The sequence below is a fragment of the Amblyomma maculatum genome, chromosome 6 (genome assembly GCF_055883805.1).
Source record: "Amblyomma maculatum isolate TAMU_Amacu chromosome 6, ASM5588380v1, whole genome shotgun sequence".
NCBI lineage: Eukaryota > Metazoa > Arthropoda > Arachnida > Ixodida > Ixodidae > Amblyomma > Amblyomma maculatum.
Window position 1 is genome coordinate 34,985,910 of NC_139349.1, and position 19,735 is coordinate 35,005,644.

Below are 19,735 nucleotides of genomic sequence, written 5' to 3' on the forward strand. Positions count from 1 at the left end.
CTCGCCAGTATGAGCTGTCCCTGAGCCCCTGAACGATGGTCAGCGCTTGCATCTAGCGGTCCTGTTTGTATACACCGGTTGGAGTACACTCTTTACACTGATGAACAATGAAGGTCAACTGAGCCCTCCTCAACAGTAGCGCGGAAAGCCGAGCTAGTTGCTGCGACATTTTGTGCGAACAGCGCGAAACACAGCGGACAACAAAAAAGACGGCACGAGCGCAGAGTATCCACTAAATTTATTCGACAAAACACTCATAAATACGTAGAACGGTCCTTCAACCAGATGCGCATGTTAATAGATAAAATATAGCACTGAGAGTTATTCAAAATTTTCTAGATATGAGATTTCACGCCGATTGATATTAACAGATGGGGTGTTGACGCACGCGTCGCAGTTGTTATGGATGAAATATGGTTCCTTCAATTCCCTTGACAATTCAGCTTTGTGCCTGTACAGGACCAAACCTTTGTCGAAGACTGGGATTCAAGAGGGCTTATGGCGACATTTTATATGGTGCAGTGCCAAGCTCGGGAACGGAGCTTTAACTAAGGAATTGTTATGTTCTTTTAGTCGTGTATGTTCTGGCATCTACCTGTTTGCTCAATGTAGTTTTTTTCACACGTGAAAGTTACAAATAAACGACACTTTCTGTACAGGGGAGAAAAGGTGCATCGTGCTTAACCTGACATCACTTGTTGTTAACGCTTGGTGATACTTGATTCATTTTTCTGTCGATCTTTGCACAAATGCTGCCCAGCTTTATGAGCGAGGAGAACAATACTGGCAATTTCCATCAGAGCGAAATCTCATATCAAAATGATTCTGCACGATTTTCAATGTTTGATTTTATCTATAAACATGCGCCCCTGGTTGCAGGATATACTTCTGTATATCATGCTTGTTTTGTTGAATACCTTCAGTTGAAAGTCAGTAGTCATCTCGCCTTCTTTCTTGACCGCTCTGTCTCGCACTGTTTCTACAACGAAAATTCTTCTATAGCTAAATCAGGTCACTCAGCCCAACATATGAAATTTTCTTTCCAACAAAGGACAGCTATCAATAAATGGTGTGGAAGCTGTCCCGTAAAAATTCTGTTAGGAGCCCCAAACGTCAGTTATTTTATTAAGATAGAGAGAAAATAGGGCGGAGCATCTTGGTAACGTTTACGTTCAGCTTCTTTTTTTTCCATAGAGGTGTCCTTACGGCTATTCAAAAGAAAAAAAAAACTGGTGGATGTCCCGAGCTTAGCTGTTGATGGAATATGTTATCAGCTCACCGGAAGGTTGGGGCGTAGGGTTAAATGAAAAAGTAGGACCACGTCGTTTCAGCTGCTTAAAATCCTGAAAGTTCCAGCGTGTAAGAACGCAAATAGTGGCTGGTTGTTTTCACTCGCCGAAGTATAACCTACACTATCTGATAAAAATCTGGTAAATAAAGCACGGACCAAAGTGCATCCACATAAGAGAACACCAGAATAAAAGCAGCAATGAATTTCGGTCATTGATAAAGTGTAATTCGATCTGAGGCGTTACTGAGTCTTAATTTAAAATGTCATCCTCGAAACATTAAACGCTTTGTGTAAAAGGGGACAGGCGGAGAAAAAAGAGAAGAGTAAATGCTTGTCACTCTCATATTTTGACTGTTTAGACACTCACCCATCTCCTACGACCGGCCGCATTCATCGGTCTTCTGTCACACAAGAAAAATATTTTGGTAAGTTCTGCTCGCATCTGTTTAAAAGTGTTGCGCTCCCGGGCCGTACCACCGTACGTTTGGCGATGCTTCAGTCCATCTTTGAAGTTATCTTTCATACCTAAACAATCTATTCTACGAAGTTCACAGTTACTCGGCTCCATGGAAATAAAAATTGTGTGCGCTGTGCAATAAAAAAAAAAACTGCCTTGAAAACTTTTGTTCACACGGGTTCATAGCGGCGCTCAGCCTACCTTTCCTCTCCAGTCTGCGGCGCTGTCCGCGAGCACGGTGTTGACCTACACAGCCATTTTTGACGATTGCCTTCACAAGATTCAACTATGGCGACCATCGCAGCTGCCCCTTGACATAGATGAAGGAATATAACGCTGTCTAATGGAAACTACCATGAAATAATAATATTATTCCTTATTTTCATCAATACAGGGTAATTAAGAATGGTAGAATAAAAGCCACAGGTGCTTGACTAAGTTCTCACTCTCTTTACAGCGGGCAAAGGCGGGATTTGTCGGCTCTCGTGTTACACATATTAAAATATAACTGGAAGGAAGTTACCGACTCAGGTTACCGACATTCTAGTGGAAATTAAGAAGAAGAAATGGGCATGGGCAGGACATGTAGTGCGAAGAGAGGATAACCGATGGTCGCTGAGGGTAACAAATTGGATTCCGAGGGAAGGAAAGCGTAGCGGGGGGCGGCAGAAAGTTAGGTGGGCGGATGAGATTAAGAAGTTCGCAGGGATCAAGTGGATGCAGCTAGCACAGAACCTGGTTAAGTGGAGAAATATGGGAGAGGCCTTCGCCCTGCAGTGGGTTTAGTCAGGCTGATGACGATGATGATGACGATGGAAGGAAGTAAACGATGAGACAAACGCGAATAACATGACACTGCGCAGGAGAATTGAAGGTGTGGTACGAAAGTAGTGTTCGGTAAATGTTGCGATAACAAGTGTAGATCAGGGATAATTAAAGTCGAATGTGGCAGTTATTGCGATCACTAATCGTGTCGATGTCCGTGAATTTATTTAGGATGTATGGTGCTTCAGCGGCGATATTAATGCGGCATTTGAACATTGGAAGTATGACAGTGTGTTCAGAAATCGAAGAAGTGGATTGTTGCCATGCTAAAAACAGTCTTGTACTATAGTTTGAACAAAATAGTCGCATGTTACCTGTACTCACCTATAGGGCTGAAAAGTGGAGGCTAACGAAAAAGGTTCTGCTTAAGTTAAGGACAACACAGAAGGCTATGGAGCGAAAAATGGTAGATGCAACGTTAAGAGTAGGAAGTGCGCAGATTGGGTCAGAGAAATAACTCGAGTTAAGGACCTTCTGGTGGCAATTAAGAAGAAGAAAAGAGCATGGGCAGGGCATGTAGTACGTAGAGAGGACAACCAATGGTCGTATAAGGTAGGAAGTTGGACTCCATGGAATGGAAACCGTAGCAGGCAGTGGCAGAAAGTTAGGTTTGCGAATGAGGTTGAGAAGTTCGCAGGGGTCAAGTGGATGTTTATATGAGAAGACCGAGTTATATGGAGGATTATGGAAAAGGCCTTCGTCTGCAGGTGGTTTGGTCGACTTATTACGATAATGATGACGAAATCGAACAATAGAAATAAATGTTTGTTGTATGTCCGTGCAGCAGCAAATACTTCAACTAATGTATAACCTAGTCTGTGCATTAGTCGAAGTATTGTGTTTTCTAGAAATGAAAATTTTCGTGCACTTCAGTGCATTGAGCGTCCCATATTAATGTGCAGTAGTTACCAAGCAAAGAAAAATGCTCTATAACTTTTACATTTATGAGGGTTAATGTGTTTATGCAATGGCGCCGAATCAATTCGGCCTTTTCTAGCAATATTATTTACTTGCTCGGATCATTGTGTATATTGCGAAAATACGATCAAAAATATTTGAACCACTTAACTATACTACTGTATTGAGTTTTATATGATATATAGTAGATTGGGCATTGTTTCATCTTTACACGGAAAATCACTGCTTCTCATTTAGCGTCATTAACCGGAAGTAAGTTTGTATGTGTCTGCGAGTATTAAACTTGCTTCCTCGGCTAATTAAGTAAGTACGTAAGAGGAATATACCCTCAGCGTCCTCTTCAAGCACATCGTAATCCGGCATTATAATCTTCCGACTTTCACACTAGCCGCAACAACTGACCTTGATGATGAAGAGGTTGACAAAGCCAGGAGTGGGATATGAAGAAAATGTGTGTGCCATGTCTCCCTAGGCGAGAAGGCGAGCAATGACGAGGGCAATAAAACGCGGCTCACATGTAAGCGATACCATGTCTCGCGAGGCAGTCGCTGCGCTGATAGCGATGGACGAGAGCGATAATGGGTGCTCCTTAAGTTTGGAAATTATGCTTTTGACGAAATCATTGGTAGTGGGGCTGCAGTTGGCGCCGGCTGTTCGCCTTGTACGCTGCCTAGCTCAGCCAATCCTGCTTTCTTCTCCTTTTTTAATAAACGTGCGCCCAAAAGATAATCGCAATTTCGAAAGTTCTAGGTGTTTTAGGGCATTGTGTGCACTTCGCAACTTCAGTTATACACAACTGATGATGGCTATGCTGGCCTGAACGCTAGTTTGATTTCTCCAGGTTTCACGCACCAGAAAAATGCTTTTAAAAGAAATGGATGAGAATGACTTCTATTTGAAAGTTCATTTAAATAAAAAGAAAATTTCTAGAGTAGATGTGCAGCTCCAATATTTTCTGAAAGACGAATGCGTACATAAAAAAAAAAAAATATGTTCCTTGGGCGATAAATTTCTACTTTAAGTAGGAATCTGACGTCGTACGATAGTATCTGGCACCATTTTTGCCATTGAAGGTAGTAATAAATTTTGTCGGTTGCTACAAAAAAAAAAAAGTGTCCAGAAAAACGCGCAGAAAAAGGCGAATGAAGGCATAAGTTTTGTCGACATAATAGATTAAGAAGAAAGGTCATGAGCAAAAGGCACACAATGTCAAGAATAATGCTTGCTATCAACGAAAAAAAAAGAATAAATAGGGTCGCAATTGTTGTTAGTTTTTCAGGTAGCATGGTTTTCTTTCGATAAGTTTCAAATGGAAACTACTTACGAGTAACAAAGAGCTCTAGGGTTTTCGTTTTAGGCAAGGAAATGTGGCCCCTTTTATAATTTGACCGTCTCAAATCTCCCTAATTTGTAAGAAACTACTTTCTAGACCGAGAAGCTTATTGCTTCTTTAGACGCGTTCTACAAAAGCCCTGCTAAACGGCTTATGTAAAACTTCTTCCGTGCTGCACGATTTTGATAAAGGTAGTAAAGGCCGCAATGAAGAGCTTTAAATAATGACTGATTGTGCCCCAGCCGCTTGGTACCTAAACGGAAATTTCATCTCAAAGTAACGAAGGGGTCCGTTGTGCTCATTTTCTCGGTTCGACCCACTTGTTTTTGCTGAAACATTCGGCCTTTAAAGTGCTACACACCAGAGTTTGCTCTAGGTCTCACTTATAAAAACGGCCGTACTTGTTTGTCACCGTTACTGCAGGAAAGCTATGCTCCAGGGCTGCCAATTGAAAGTACTAGATAAAAATTTGGTGCTAGTGACGACACGTTTCTTATTTCATGTTGCGGAGCTTTTGTGTTTGTAAGTTATTTGAGATACGCAAAGCTGAACAGATAAATCAGATTTCAAGTTGGCGGATTATCAAAGAATTTGCATAGAGTCACCGGATAAGTTTATTTAGTGCCTCTAGATTCCCATTACGGAGACACCGCCTTCCCGCCGAAGCGCTGCTCTCGGGAACTGCAAAGGACGGCACGCACTCATGGTATCCGGTGAGCTTGGTTTCCTCTAGCACACACAAGTCCGGCCGCACGTGGCACTTGCGTTCGCATTAAAATTGCGGGTGCTACGGGCATTCACGCATCGTCTGTTGCTATTACCGGCTCGTCAAACCAGGCGTGGCCCTGCACGCGAGGACGCTATGTTTTTCTCGAGGGCCAGATTGCGATGTAGCGTTTCTGTCTGCCGTTTAGGCTTCATTCGGGGAGCACAACCGTGACCAAAGCGATGAGATGACAGCAGTCTTTGTCGTTTCCACGTGTTGGCAGCCTCCTTTGTTTTCTGCTTTCCTTCATTGCTTGGTTTCTCTCTTGTTCCTCCTTTTTATTCTTTTCGTCGCTCTTTTTAGCTGTTCTTTTTCTTCTCTGCTCAACTACTCATTGTTGTTTCATTTTCCTATTTTTCTGTTTAATGTCACCCCTTATTTCAATTTTGCTTCTCTTTCTTTCCGCCGCCTTCTTTTTTCTTCATTTCATTCTTTACGTGTACCTCTTTTTTTCCTTCGCTTCCTTCCTAGCTTCTTCCATGTTTTTGTTCAGTATTTTATCGGACCAGTTGAGTTTCAAAAAAAGATGTTGCCATATTTGTGGCTAGACTTTGCCCAGTTCACTCGCAGTACGGAAGGACATATTAAGTTCACACAGCAGTCGATTCCCCCTGCAACGAACAATATGCGAATCAATGGAAAGTAGATGATGGGGCGATGTGGAAAAATGTAATACTGCCATATATTACGTCGCATTTCCTTTCCCGTGAACCAATATTATACCAGCAATACAAGCAAGAAGACGGCAAAGCATGGCGACTGGGTGAACGATGATTTAGTGGCTGGCATAGCACGAGGGCTCCGCTCGCCCCACTGGCGTAACACTTCCCGGGGCCACCGAGTGATCGTCTCGATAAGTTCATATAAGTCGGTGGTGACGTGAGGGTGAGGATGTTCAAGAAAAGATAAAGAGAATGATGCCCTTGCTGCCACGATGACGATGACCATGACGATGCTTCGGTAGTCTGTCTCCCCTGCAGCTCTTCAGCCATCCGCCACCAAAGCATCCATGGGACCGATGGCTCGAGGTCGTGTCGGGCGGCTGGGCGGGCGGTGGTTGCGTGTTTGCATCTTTTGGTTCTTTTAGGCCCTGCGGGTCTTTACAGTGGTCTCGACTCTGATCAGTTCGTCTGTAGTCGTCGTCTTCAGATCCGGGCTGGGGAGGGGCGGCGGTAGCGGCGGCTGGGCGGATCTGGGCAAGAAGGGTTGGAGAGACGTTGCGCGGCGATATCCCGAGCTCTCTCGGCCAATGGTCCCAGCGTACGGATGGCGCCGACGCTCCAAGGTACACCGCACTTCCAACCAAAATGGCACATGGCAACAAGCAAGAAGAGGGCACAACATGGGGACAGGGGGAACGATGACTTATTGGCTGGCCTTGCACGAGGGCTCCTCTCGCGCCATTGCCGATCTTCTTGGCAACTATACATATTAGTGAATGTTGTTTTCTTTCCAAGGACTGGAGTTCCTCTCTGTGATTAGCGGCTCAAAATTGCATCCAGCGCCTGCGCCTCAACATTGACTGCACCCATTGCAGTGTTTACGGTTGAAAGATGGGCAAAAAAAGACAAGAAAAACAGAAGACCAATGGGAAACATATTCGTTCATCATACCTTCTCGTCTTAGAACTTATGTTCGCTGTTTTCAGCACAGAGCTTCTGGCCGCGTAAGTGAGCGCCTTCTGTGTTAGATGTGTTCCTGCAGAATTGGTGCAGAATCATACGTTCTTTTATTTCCAAACGACCTGATACGTTCTTCCGAGTTCGTGTTAATGTGTTACTGTAATACAGATGAGAACAACCTTCGAGCGTAAACTTCCTTCATTCTCAAGAACCAAAGTATTTTTTGATGTGGCGTCCGACTTGTATATACAATAAGGAGATAATGCTCCAAGGCGACAACCGCTTCACAGAAACAAGCTTGTCTTGGACTGCTTGCTAATAAAATTCCATTGCAGAGCTACGTACGTTGTTTTACTGAATAGCGCTAGTCCTTCCTCAGAACCCTTGTCTGAGTGAGCGTAACGTTTCCTCGAATTTCACTACTTTCCTCTCTTTTCTTTCCCAGATGTGCACAAAAATAATGACCCTTAACCGGGACACACGCTTTTCATTGCCAATTTTAGTGTGAATGAAAACCAATTTCTTCATGAAATACAGTCGCAGCTCAGCTTTATAAATATTCAGAGTATACGGTGCTTCTTGCCACAAATCACGAACTTGTTTCGTCCGCGCGAACTTGGCACGTGGAAGACTGAGGAAAATACCCGTGAAACATATCACTTGTTATCTCTAAAGTAAACGACTGTGTGACACAGAGCAGCGCACGGCTGCTGGAAATCGTTACAAATAGACCCTTTTTCTGCGGCCTTAAATTTCAAGTGTATGATGCCACAACCTTGCCGCAGTTTTGACTCGTGCGCTTGTGGGAAAACCTAAACTGATACAAGATGTGTAACCTCCTGAAATGTCCTTTTAACAATGAGGAAATCACGAAGATAAATGTAGCAGTTCAGCGGCAACTAAATTTTCCCTGCTGAAGTTCGCTCTATTTATTTCTTTCGTGATGTCGAGAATAAGCGATAACTTACAGAAACGAAGCCGATTAAAATAGTGTTACGGCGTTTTTATAGGGATGACAGCAGGTTTAGATCTTGGTATTTTCTTCGCAGATTATTTCACAGTCCCAGCAGCGGTGGTTCAGAAAAGTTATGTCTGTTACTTTTTAACATTTGTGCTAGCCAATCATAAAACGCAGATGACTCAATTGTAGCAGCTATTTTCAGACGTTCTGCTGCTGAGGCCTAAGTATGCGGGATCAAACCCCGGCCGCAGCGGCTGCTTTTCGATGGAGTGAAAAGCTCCACCCCCGGCTGCTGTGCGATGTCAGTGCGCGTTAAAGAACACAGGTGGTCGAAATTTCTGGTGTCCTCCACTACTGAAATAATAATTAGGCCAATAAGTAGTTTACGTAGTTATTTAGAGGCAAAAATGTAAAAGTAATGGCGAAAATGGTCTCTCTAGCCAATGGTTTGGCGCCACATTTGAATAGATCAAATACTAAAATAGTTAATTAAATCAGTCAATTAAGATGCCGTCAAGGATGTGACGTCATGCAATCGGAAGTAAAGCCGAAAAAGGGCATAGGAAGGGATTGGCGCGCAATTTGAAAGTATCGAAGACTAAAATGGGTAAACAAACATCATCATCATCAAAACGTTTTATTTCCACCGAAATGAGATTTTGTTTTTTTGACCCCCCCGGCACACAGGCCTAAGGGGGCCCTACTTAGCAGCCTCGCAAACTAAGGTCCGGTGAAGACACATTGTTGCTTCACGGCCTCAGCCGTCAGGCTAATGGTTTGTTGCTGTTGAGCGCGGTTCTCGCTCCGCAGCAAGGTCTCCCAGGCTTCTCTATCTATACTTTGCTCGGCGCTCGGGCTGCCAGCACATTCCCAAATTACATGGTCTAGAGTGCCCCTCTCCCGCATGTTATGCAATACTGGTCTATCTCCTCTTTAATAATTGTCACGTATACCCAGAAGGGGCTTATATGACTTCCCCCTTGTAATCTTCTCCACGCAGTTGCCTCCTCGTTTCCGAGGGAACGGTCGGGCGGCGGATAGGCCCTCCTGCTCAGCTTATAATGTTCCGTGATCTCGTTGTAAGAAATCAAGCTATCTTTCATGCCTATGCGAGAGGGCTGCTCTACGGCCGCCCGGTGATAGCTCGGGCAAGCTCGTGTGCAAGAAGTGAATTAATTTGACGTCAAGAATGTGACGTCACGCAACCGGAAGTAGAGCCGAAAACTGACATAGGAAGGGACTGGCGCGCGATTGGAAAGTACCAAAGACTAAAATGGGTAAACAAGAAGTGAATTAGGCAACTAGAAGCAACCAACAACATCATCCGTGCTTTCGCATTACTCCAATGCAAATTCTGCAGTGCTCTTTAATTTTTAATAAGTGCACCATGGGGCACAGTGAGGAAATAAACAGATTACGGCCTGTCGAATACAACTGCAGGCATGTCTTTAGAGCCTTCAAAAATGCTGCTTTTATTGCGAAGTATATTTTGCTTCGTACTTCTATACTTAAAAACAAGCAATGTATTACGTCCCTGTCCGTAAACGATTACCTTACGTCGCAGTATATAGTTGGGGCATAACATTAAGTATTAATCGGATGCCGCGCCTTCATTTTCGAGAAATATACTTCTTTACACAAATATAACACCTAGCGCTATGCCTGATCACTAAATTCGTGAACGTTAATCAAATGCCACAGCTCACCGTACATTCCCAAATCACAACACATGAAATGCCCCTTTATTTTGCTCGATGTACAAGATCGAAATAAAATATGGTCTTTTTAATAATGAAAGGGTGACCAGCCGAAGAGACAAATACCTTGCTGTCATCTAGAAATGGCTGAAGGGCTCTTCCATGTGCCTCATCACTCTCGATCTGGGACGCCTGTATAGCCACCAAACCAGCATCACCCGGTTTAGGTATGAAATTATTTTCATACCTAATCTGGGCAAAAGACTCGAGATGGGGAAAAAAACTGATTTATTTATGGACTCGAGATGGGGAACCTCCGCCCAACCTCCACCCAATCTCGCTAACGTCAGGGAAGGGAAGAAGGTGGGAGTGAAAGTGGAAAGAGAGAAATGGGAGCTTAAATAGAGAAGAAGGAAAAAGACGAGGGAGAGAAAGACGCGCGCTACAACAGCTGTCGTCCACCATCGAAGCGGTGGCGGGTGCAATGACGGCCTACAGCAGATAAAAATTCGGTGGCAGGCTAGCCCCCACTTCAAGCGGCAGTGACCTCCCTGCCCAGCCCCATCAGGGCCAGGAGCAGCCACTCTCCTGCCAGCTGTACTATGTCTGCTCCTGTATGCTGTGTGGTGTGGCGTTCAAAGAAGAGCCAAATGAAAGGGGCAGCACGGACGCCTGAATCACACACCCAGCGTGGTCAGCTTCATATGTGTGAATCGCCTGGTGATGCCATCGGTTATGACCAGATAATGACGTCACATCCTGTTATACTTAAGCGTATGTGACGTCATGATGACGTCACTAGGGAAAGACGTCACAGTCTAGCGGTATCCCACGGAAACTCGCAAAGAAGTCGAACACTTCACTCTAACGCACGCACGGGCGTGCTTGTGAGTCATGAGCCATTAAAGGCTTTCGCCTTACAATTCCGAGAGCACTGGAGAATCTGCAGGTGGTGGTGACAAACTTTATTAAGGTGAGCCTTAGTTGTAATATCTTAGGGATGAAATTGCTCTTGGATGCGTATCGTGGCCAGAATATGATGCTTCCCGGCGACTTCCAAAGCCCAGTCCACAAGCTGACGTTGGGCAGCCGGGTCAGAACTGGACACCGCAGCCTCCCATCGCTCGAGGTCTGTGAGTTGTTATTCGGCTGGCGGAAGTTGCTTCGAGCAAGAATAAAGATTGTGAGCGAAATCGCTTTGGAAGCACCACACAGGATGCGTTCCGGCGTGAACAGTCCCGGGTGAACAAGGGCTAAAGTAAGCAGGTGAGAGGAAGGTGCGGGAGTGTAGCTGGCGCACGTCACCTGCTGCAATTTAGTGAGACATTTGTAGAGGGGGATAGGCAAGACGTTGTTCATGTTAGTGCATAGTGATCTCGTGTTAAGCGGCCATACGATCTCGAGCATCTCCCCAGGTGTCGGACTCGGTGGCTCCTGCTCGGTTGACGAAACCTCGAGCTAAAGAATGAGCCGCCTCGTTATCTTTGTGGTCGGCATGAGACGGAAACCGGAGAAGCTCAATAGGTCGAATAGGGACGGGACACCGACTAAGGAGCCGGAACGCGAGTGCGGAGATACGGAATTTTGCAAAGTTTCATACCGCTGTCTTCGAATCAGTGAAAATGAGGGTCGCCGATGTAGCATTAATTCCTAAGGCTACTGCCGCCTCTTCCGCTTCCGTGAAAGTGGAAGCGATGACAGTACCTGCTGTAAGAGGGGTGGAGGAGTTTAACACTACCACTAAGGGAAATGTGTCAGAAGAGGTATAAGAGGCAGCATCAACGTAGACGGTCTCCGGCTGTGTGCCATAGTGCTTGTGTAGGGCTGCAGCCCTAGCAGCACTACGAGCCGCGTGATGTTCGGGGGGCATGTTCTTAAGAAGGGGGTGAATGTGAAAAGGTCTCATGTGCGGCATGGAATGGTGGTGGTGTGGGGGTAATATCCATGGGAATGTAGGCCTATAGCATCAAGAATGGGATGGCCAGCTAGGGTTGAGGAGAGCCGATCAAGTTAGGCAGACCGATGAACCTCGATGAGTTCGGCGAGGGTATTGTGTACACCCATCTTAAAAAGGCGCTCATTCGACGTGTGGCGGGGAAGATTTAGGGCCATCTTGTACGCCTGATGGATAAGGCAGTTGACCTTGTTCTCCTCTACTCGAGAGAGGAAGAGATAGGGTAATGAATAGATTACTCGACTAAGGATGAAAGCCTAGATCAGGCGACGGAGGCCGTATTCCCGCATGTCACGGTGTTCATTTGCGATTCGTCAAATTAAGCGGACTGTTTGCTGAACGGTAACAGTAGGCTTGGTGACTGTGGCAGTGTTCTTGTCATTGCTCTAGAGAATAATTCCCAGGATGCGGACTCTCATCACCTCCTTGACACGGACGGCACCAATGGTGACCTCTATGCTAGGCGGGGGAGCTTTGTCTATCCTTGCGCAATGCGGTTGAAGGACCAAAATTCAGATTTGGTAGGTGGGCATGCAAGACCGACCTTATGAGCATGAGAGGTCACCACGTCTACGCCAGGTTGCGGTGTCTAATGGTTCCCACATTACCCGTGGAGGTCCACAGGGTGATGTCAGCATATAAAGAGTGCGAGATAGCGGGAGTGGCTGACAGAGCTTTTGTCATGTGGATGAGAGTAACATTAAACAGAAGCGGAGAGAGCACACATCCTTGAGGGATACCTCGGTTTCCAAGGGTGACAAGAGGGGAGCAGAGGCAGAGGGGATTTCAGCTGTGCGCTGACAAAGAAAGGCTGAGATGTACTGATGGATTCGATGGCCGACGTGTAGGGACGACAGAGCGTCCAAAATGGCCGATTGGTGTACGTGGTCGAACGCCCCTTCCAGGTCGAGGACGAGTACCGTGCGCGTCCGCTTCTTGTTGCGGGGGTGGAGGATGTCTTCTGTGAACTGAAGCATATCTGGAGTGAAGAGGTGGGGTCAGAATCCTACCATTGTGGGGGGAAAGAGAAGGTTATCGTCCATGTATTCCTGAAGACGAGCAAGAATAATCTGCTCAAGAAGTTTCCCTATGCAAGACGTAAGGGAAATAGGACGCAAATTTCTGATATCCAGAGGCTTGCCTGGCTTGGGGATGAAAGTTATGCAGGTATGAGCCCACTGCGAGGGGAGGGTTCCCGTTCGCCAGCACTGATTGAATAGGTCCGCAACAGCCTGTACAGACGAGCCGCCCAGATTGCGGAGCGACCTATTGTGACTCTGTCAGCGCGGGGGGGAGGGGGGGGGGGTGCAGAGGTGGCTCGGAGTTTCTGCATGGCCGCGCGAACTTCCGCTGGGAAAATATTCGCGTTGAGGTCTGTGTTGGGGATTTCAGTATACGGGGGAAGAGGTGGCGGTGTTGTGGTTAGATATCGATCATTAAGGGCTTGGAGAAGTGAATCATCGGAGAGAGGGAGTTGATGCAAGATGCGTATGACATTCTTGCATTGGGTAGCCTTGGTGTGAGCCGGGTTCAGGAGATGCCTCAGGACGTAACAAGTGTTTTTGAGAACAAAATTTGCAGTGAAGAAATATGAAAGCCTGGGCATTGTACTGAACATGGTGCATCGCGCGCCCCATGTCGAACACAGCCAGCGTACGTTGAACGCATCAATATTCACCGGCGTTTTATAATTGGTTTACAGGAAAAGAAAGGCGCAGTATCTTTCACTCGCGGAATTCCTCTACTATCACCCTCACGGTAGACAAGGAGAATTATGATGTGCGTTTCACGATACAAGTCGTGGAGCAGTTGGTTAAAGCGGTCTGCTTGGGACCCGGGGACTGGAGGTTCGATTCATTGTAGAATGTCCCAGCAAAAACAAGTTTACCAATAGTCTAAGAATACGTGTTAAATAGTTTCCAGCTTGAGGCATACGAAGCAGTGATTTGGATAAGGTACAAAAACCCCTCATTTCTAAATAAGTCTTAACTTATAGTGTATTGTTGTAAAGCTTGAAAAATAAAGTTTCACTCCTCTTTGTACACCCGAATTTTTCCCTCGTTCAAGGACTATATTTCATGAACCTGCACAGTGCAATCGTTTGTAGAATAGGTTTGGAAGACAGACATCGCCTAAGCCTTCAGAAACTTTCTTCGGCAAACCAGCAGGTAAAGATTCAAATCAAAATCGTCTTGCAAGACATTACATTCCATTACACGTCTTTAAGGAATTTGAAAATTCTCCCTTGCGGGCTCCCAGAATTTACAGGACATTCTACAACAAACATTTAAAAAAGACCGACCCGTGGATACGTTCGAAATTAGATTTTTGTCAAAGAAAATGATGATGGGCAGGGTGGTGCAGTGGTAAGACGCCCGACTACTGTGCCGGAGTTCCTGGGATCGAATCCCGGCCTCGGCGGCTGCGTTTCGATGGAGGCGAAACGAGGTGGCGTCCGTGTGCTGTACGATGTCAGCGCACGTTAAAGATCCCCAGGTGGTCGAAATTACTCCGTAGCCCTCCACTACGCCCCCCCCCCCCCCCTTTCTCTCTATCCACTTTCACTCCCACCTTCATCCCTTCCCTTACGGCGCGGTTCAGGTGTCCACAGAGCAAGTGTGACAGATACTGCGCCTTCCCCTTCCTATGAACCAACCAACCAACCAACTGCTGCACATGGTCATGGTATTGGGCCTGCACAGTATTTGGTGACCTAGAATGGGTTTCAGGCACGCAGACATCAATGCAAAAAAATAAGGCAGTATTTTCGAGAATCCGTTGGTAGTGTTATCGCTGGTTTCAAGACAGAAGACCCAGTGCTATGAGTGGCTTCTGCATGCGCTGCTGCACATGAGCGAATTTTAATCGACTTTGCAGCCCGTAGTGGCATGATTTTTAAAGCGTGAGAATTGTATGGCTATGTAGACGGGTTCTGCGTGAACGTGACCTTGTCAGGCGGTAAAAAAGGCACTGGTTGGTATATCAAAAAAAAGAGTAGGACCATCGGATAGAGCGTTAAGGAAAGACGTGCAAGTAACAAAACGGTTGATGTGGGTTAATAAGGTAACTACTTAGAGCCAGTAGCGTGTAATTGGAAGCCAAGATAGTCGCCAGCCAACTTCCGGGTTCGGTTATCAGCTTCCGGTCACGTGTATCAGTAAATAAATGCGAAAGCGTGAGCTCTGCTGCTGCACACGGTACATCGCACGCCCCTTGTCCAACACAACCAGCGTTCCGTTCAACGAATCAATGTTCACCGGCGTTCTATAATTGGTTTACAGAAAAGAAAAGGCGCAATATATGTCACTCGAGGAACCCCGCTAGCACATCTCCCAGGCAACACAGCAACGCTCAGGCTTACGCATTTCTAATATTAGTTCGCATTCTGCAGTGATCTCGGAAAATTTTGAATCCGTGTTGTGTATTTGTCGCATATTATTTTGTGAGTTTAAAGTCAGGCTTTAAATTTGGCAGTAAAGAAAAAAAAGATGGAGGCTCGATTCCCACTGGAGACAGAATTTTTATTTTTCTGATGACGTCTTCAGTACGATTGACAAGTAAAATCTAGGAGAAAGTGGGACATTTCTTGCGGACGCTCGTTGCTAACGCGCGGACATGCTGGCGAGTTATGCGCCATTAAAGCAAAGGTTTTCGCCTAAACATGTGTTTATCCAAGCTGGGCGTAATTTGTGTAATGTAACCGGCAGCACAACTGTCACCTGAAAATCTAAAGCAAGCCTAAAAAACCCCCAAAGCGCTTAACTCTTGTTTGAGTAGATTTTGGCACAACCAACAGTCTTTGTGATAGCGTGGGCCATTAAACAAAATTGCTGACGTACCTCCTTGCTCGGTAAAGGAAATCCTGTTCATCAGCAGGTTGTCACCAAGGATTGGTTAATTTATCTAATTCAGGAGGAGAGAACTAGACGTGCGCAATTCGAGAATTTCATTATGAATCGCAATTACATTGTACAATTCAAATTCCATACTGGAGGCAAGGGAACCGGGCATGCTACAGAGATATTTTAAGCGATAGATGCGTATAGGATAGGTAGGTATGGTGGGACCTCTGCACTGTCTCATAGCATTGATCTATAGACATTGCTTTTAGGTATCCACTAATCGCAAGGTAAAAACCTTGGGACAGCTGACGGTTGGTAATTGGCCAATTAGTGCGACGCCACTCGCGAGTGTCCCGTGGGTGAGTACGGCCCCCAGCAATGCGAGTAAAAGCCTGTATGCGCGCATGGGTTGTTCGCGTAGCTTTCGCTAACACGTCTGGCATGCGAGGCAATTTCGAAAGGAATTTGTGTTTCGTGCAGTTTGGACAGGGGATAAAATGGTACTGCTAAGTATAACGGCCTTGGCACAGAATGGAGTAATTCTGTTTCCTGTCAAGATTGCTCTCGTATCACATTTAAAGAGTGCAGGTTATACTGTCGAGAAAACGGCATACAGACTAGAGGTGTGACTCAGTGTATTTGACTCGTTGGAAATGCATTATGAGTTTCATTGAGAAACACGTGTTTGAGCTTTTTTTTGCTTTAATCCAGTCCACGTCTTCTGTCTTTTATATCTTCCTATATTCGTGTAACCACCCGAAAGATAAACATGTTAATTTTATCGATACAAAGACAATTTCAGCAACGATCTTCCTGAGTAAGTAGTTGTTGTTGTTTTTTTCACGAGATGGTGGTAAACGTTCTGGAATTAGTTTTATTCTAAAGAAAGCTGAATACCCGGTAAGTTTGAAGAACGTGTCCACCAGGAAACCACTTCATGTTCAGTAGTGTTGAGGAAAATTGCGCGTACCTGCCACCTAGGAAATAAATAATCCATCAGAGAGGCAAAGTCTCCACAAAAAGCTTGAATTTAAATGTTGTATTTCCATTGCCGACTTATACGTAGTTTCAATCGTAAGGAGAAAAAAAAGGCAGTTTATATACGTTACCTAATATGTCATCAAATTTTACTGGCTACGATATTCGAATGTTAAGTTGTTAAAGAGCCGATGATGCTAGTGACACCTCTACGCTTCAAGTGGAAGTAGCGATCAGCTTGTTTCTTTTTTTATATATACAAATTGATTGGAACAGAGATCGTCTATATGTTGCCTTGTATTTATTCACTACGTAGAGCTCTTAACGCGCAATTATGTGCTTCTTTCCCTTTCTTCGTCGTTGTCTCTTGACGCACCTTTTATTGGTTTCAAATGAGGGCGAGTCATGTGATCATTTTAACTAGCAATAATTACCACCATAATACAATCTTCCCAGTCAAAATCACTCACAGAAAATATTCTATTGCCATAATAGAAACCCTGCGCAGTTTTTGGCCGCGAACCTGTAATGCTGTAACAGTAGAATTTTCTACGTTAACAGCAAATTTTCTTGCTCTAGTAAAAAAAAAAATGCTTTTTATCGGTTGCAATGGGTTATTAGTTTAGAGCTTAAGGGCTGACCCTTTGGTCAGGGAGACAGACCAGCCATCATGGTGATGATATTTTGATGGAAGCTGATGGCAACAACGCAAATGCACATTCTGGTGTTATTGCACTTAAATACCTGAATACACACCATCTAATAAATAACTCTTGAGGCCTCTTTTAGGGCTTCCCTTAGCTCACACATCGCTTTGCGTGTACAACCTTTGTGTTCGATTGACAACACCCGTTTCTCTTACTGCTGCTACTGGATATAGTCAACCCGTCAGAGTCACCGCTATATCCACCGTATAGGCTCAGACTCCAAATAACCAATACGCTCTTTCGATGAAGTATGTATCCCACGTTTGTGTTTGGTGTCACAGGTACCGCGTCTCTATATGTAGTGCTCTTTGCTCTTCGGCCAGTATTGTTGGTCTCATCTCCTCGCGGAGATTAATATCGATGCTTTGTATCGGGGAAATGAATCTGTTTCAAAGAAATTGGCAAAACTGCAAGTCATGCACGTGTGTGAAACACTAATTAGTGCTAATTCTTTCATTCTAGTGGCTTATACATTGCCTAAAGCTATCAGAAAGGGGGCCATTTTTCCATGCTCATCTGTGGAGAATCTAAATACACATGATGAAGCTCTGGGCTGAGCGTCCTGCCCTTCGCAACTGAACTCTCCGTCTTTCGCATTTAAGTGTTGAATAATAGACTGTGATGTGAAGATTACTAATTTACTTGCTAGAATTTAATTGCGGTGTCAGTCTCGCGTGCGTATTTACAGGCAGAAAAAATAGTAAAAAGGACCCTTAAACCACGTTTCGTGATCGTTACCTATCAGCCACAAGCAGAAGTCATTGCGTCCGCTTCGATCTTGGCTTGCTTCCGAGTTTCGGGAATGGGCTAGTCTGGGTTGGCGTTGTTCGATAATCTCGGCTGCCTGTCTCGAACGGCTGCGACCTGTGTATTTAGCGTGATGGCATATATGCATGATGTGCTTGCCTAAGGTAAAAGAAGGAACGGCGCAGGCAGAATTTTATGAAGAAGATGGTCTTCAATGCACAGCGCTAGTGTCTTGCAGATGGATCTTGATGAAACAAGCACGATGCTTTCTGCAGAGTGATGAAGACAACATTGCTCCACAGAGCGAAATGAAAGAACGTGTGGCACACGAGTACGTGATGTCATCTGTGGTACATATGAGGTACTAGGCACTGGAATAACTGAATAATGAAATACCCTACTGATGCCCTGAGGCAATAAATATCGATTAAAAAACATGCCGCTACCTGCTAGACATCAGACGCTCACGGCACTCCGGATACCACTGCCAAGGGACATGCTGTGTCCCTCCCGCATTGGAGTGCTAGCTATAGCAATGGTCATAACTACAGTATCTATAGTCATGGCAACAGTGATACCTCCTGGTGGAGTTTTGTAGGCGCGCCACCTGCATGCCATTTATGCAGTTGCAATAAGCTGTCGCCCTGCGTTATGAAGCAAATTTATAAATCCTGTAACCTAAACAAACCTGGGATTTCCTTATATCGCGTTCTAAGAAAATTAAAGTATATCACTCAGCAGCTAGCATTGAGTGCAGCACTCTTTTAGAGCGCAGCTCTTTGGCAGCCGTTCCTGGATTTCGCGTCGGCGTCGGCCTCGTAACCAGCTCCGCCCCCCTTTTAACCCCCCCCCCCCCTCTTCTGCGTGGCAGCGAGGGTGCTGTCCGGCTGCGGAAACGCCGGCTCGCTATCAGCGAATCGCGGTGCGTGCATCCCAAGCAGAAACGCAGAGTCACGTTCACTTGATTTGCTAGCGGCGTCAGCGACATCAGACAGTCGCTGCTATCTGTTCGTCGCGCAACGTTCCTATGGGCCCATGCGCTGCCTCCCGCAACCTCCCGATAACTTAATGGCTCTCTTCATTTCTCCGACCATAAAGCTTCTTTCATGACAGCCAAGAACAGTTAGTGGAGTGTTTCTTGAAGAAATACGTGTGAAAATTTAAAAAAAGAAAGAACAAAAACGTCTGTATTGCACATATGTGTCTTGCTCGAAACCTTTGCCGCGATCTATCGAAAAAGTGAAGAGCTGCGCTCAAACTTGGCGTTAGGAAGAAACATAATCGTCGGCAATTGTTTTCTTCGGTGGTTCGTTTTAAACTGAGTGAGGTTTGGGGAACGCACGCTTTTACATGGCCTTTGCGTATTTTAGCGTTTGACTTTGGAATCTACTCGTCCAGATGTCTTCAGTGATATATAACTTTACACTAGCCCACTAATTATCGGTTAGTAGCTGAGATATACAATACGAGCAATAAATTAGTCGATAGATGCCATTCAACGGCATATCATTTCATGTTGTAGCATAAAGTTAAATTTTTAATGACGATAATTATTTATCAGTTCAATGCAAATATACTCGAAATATGATATTTAACAATATGCCACCTAATATTGTAGAGTAGAGTTCATCTTAACC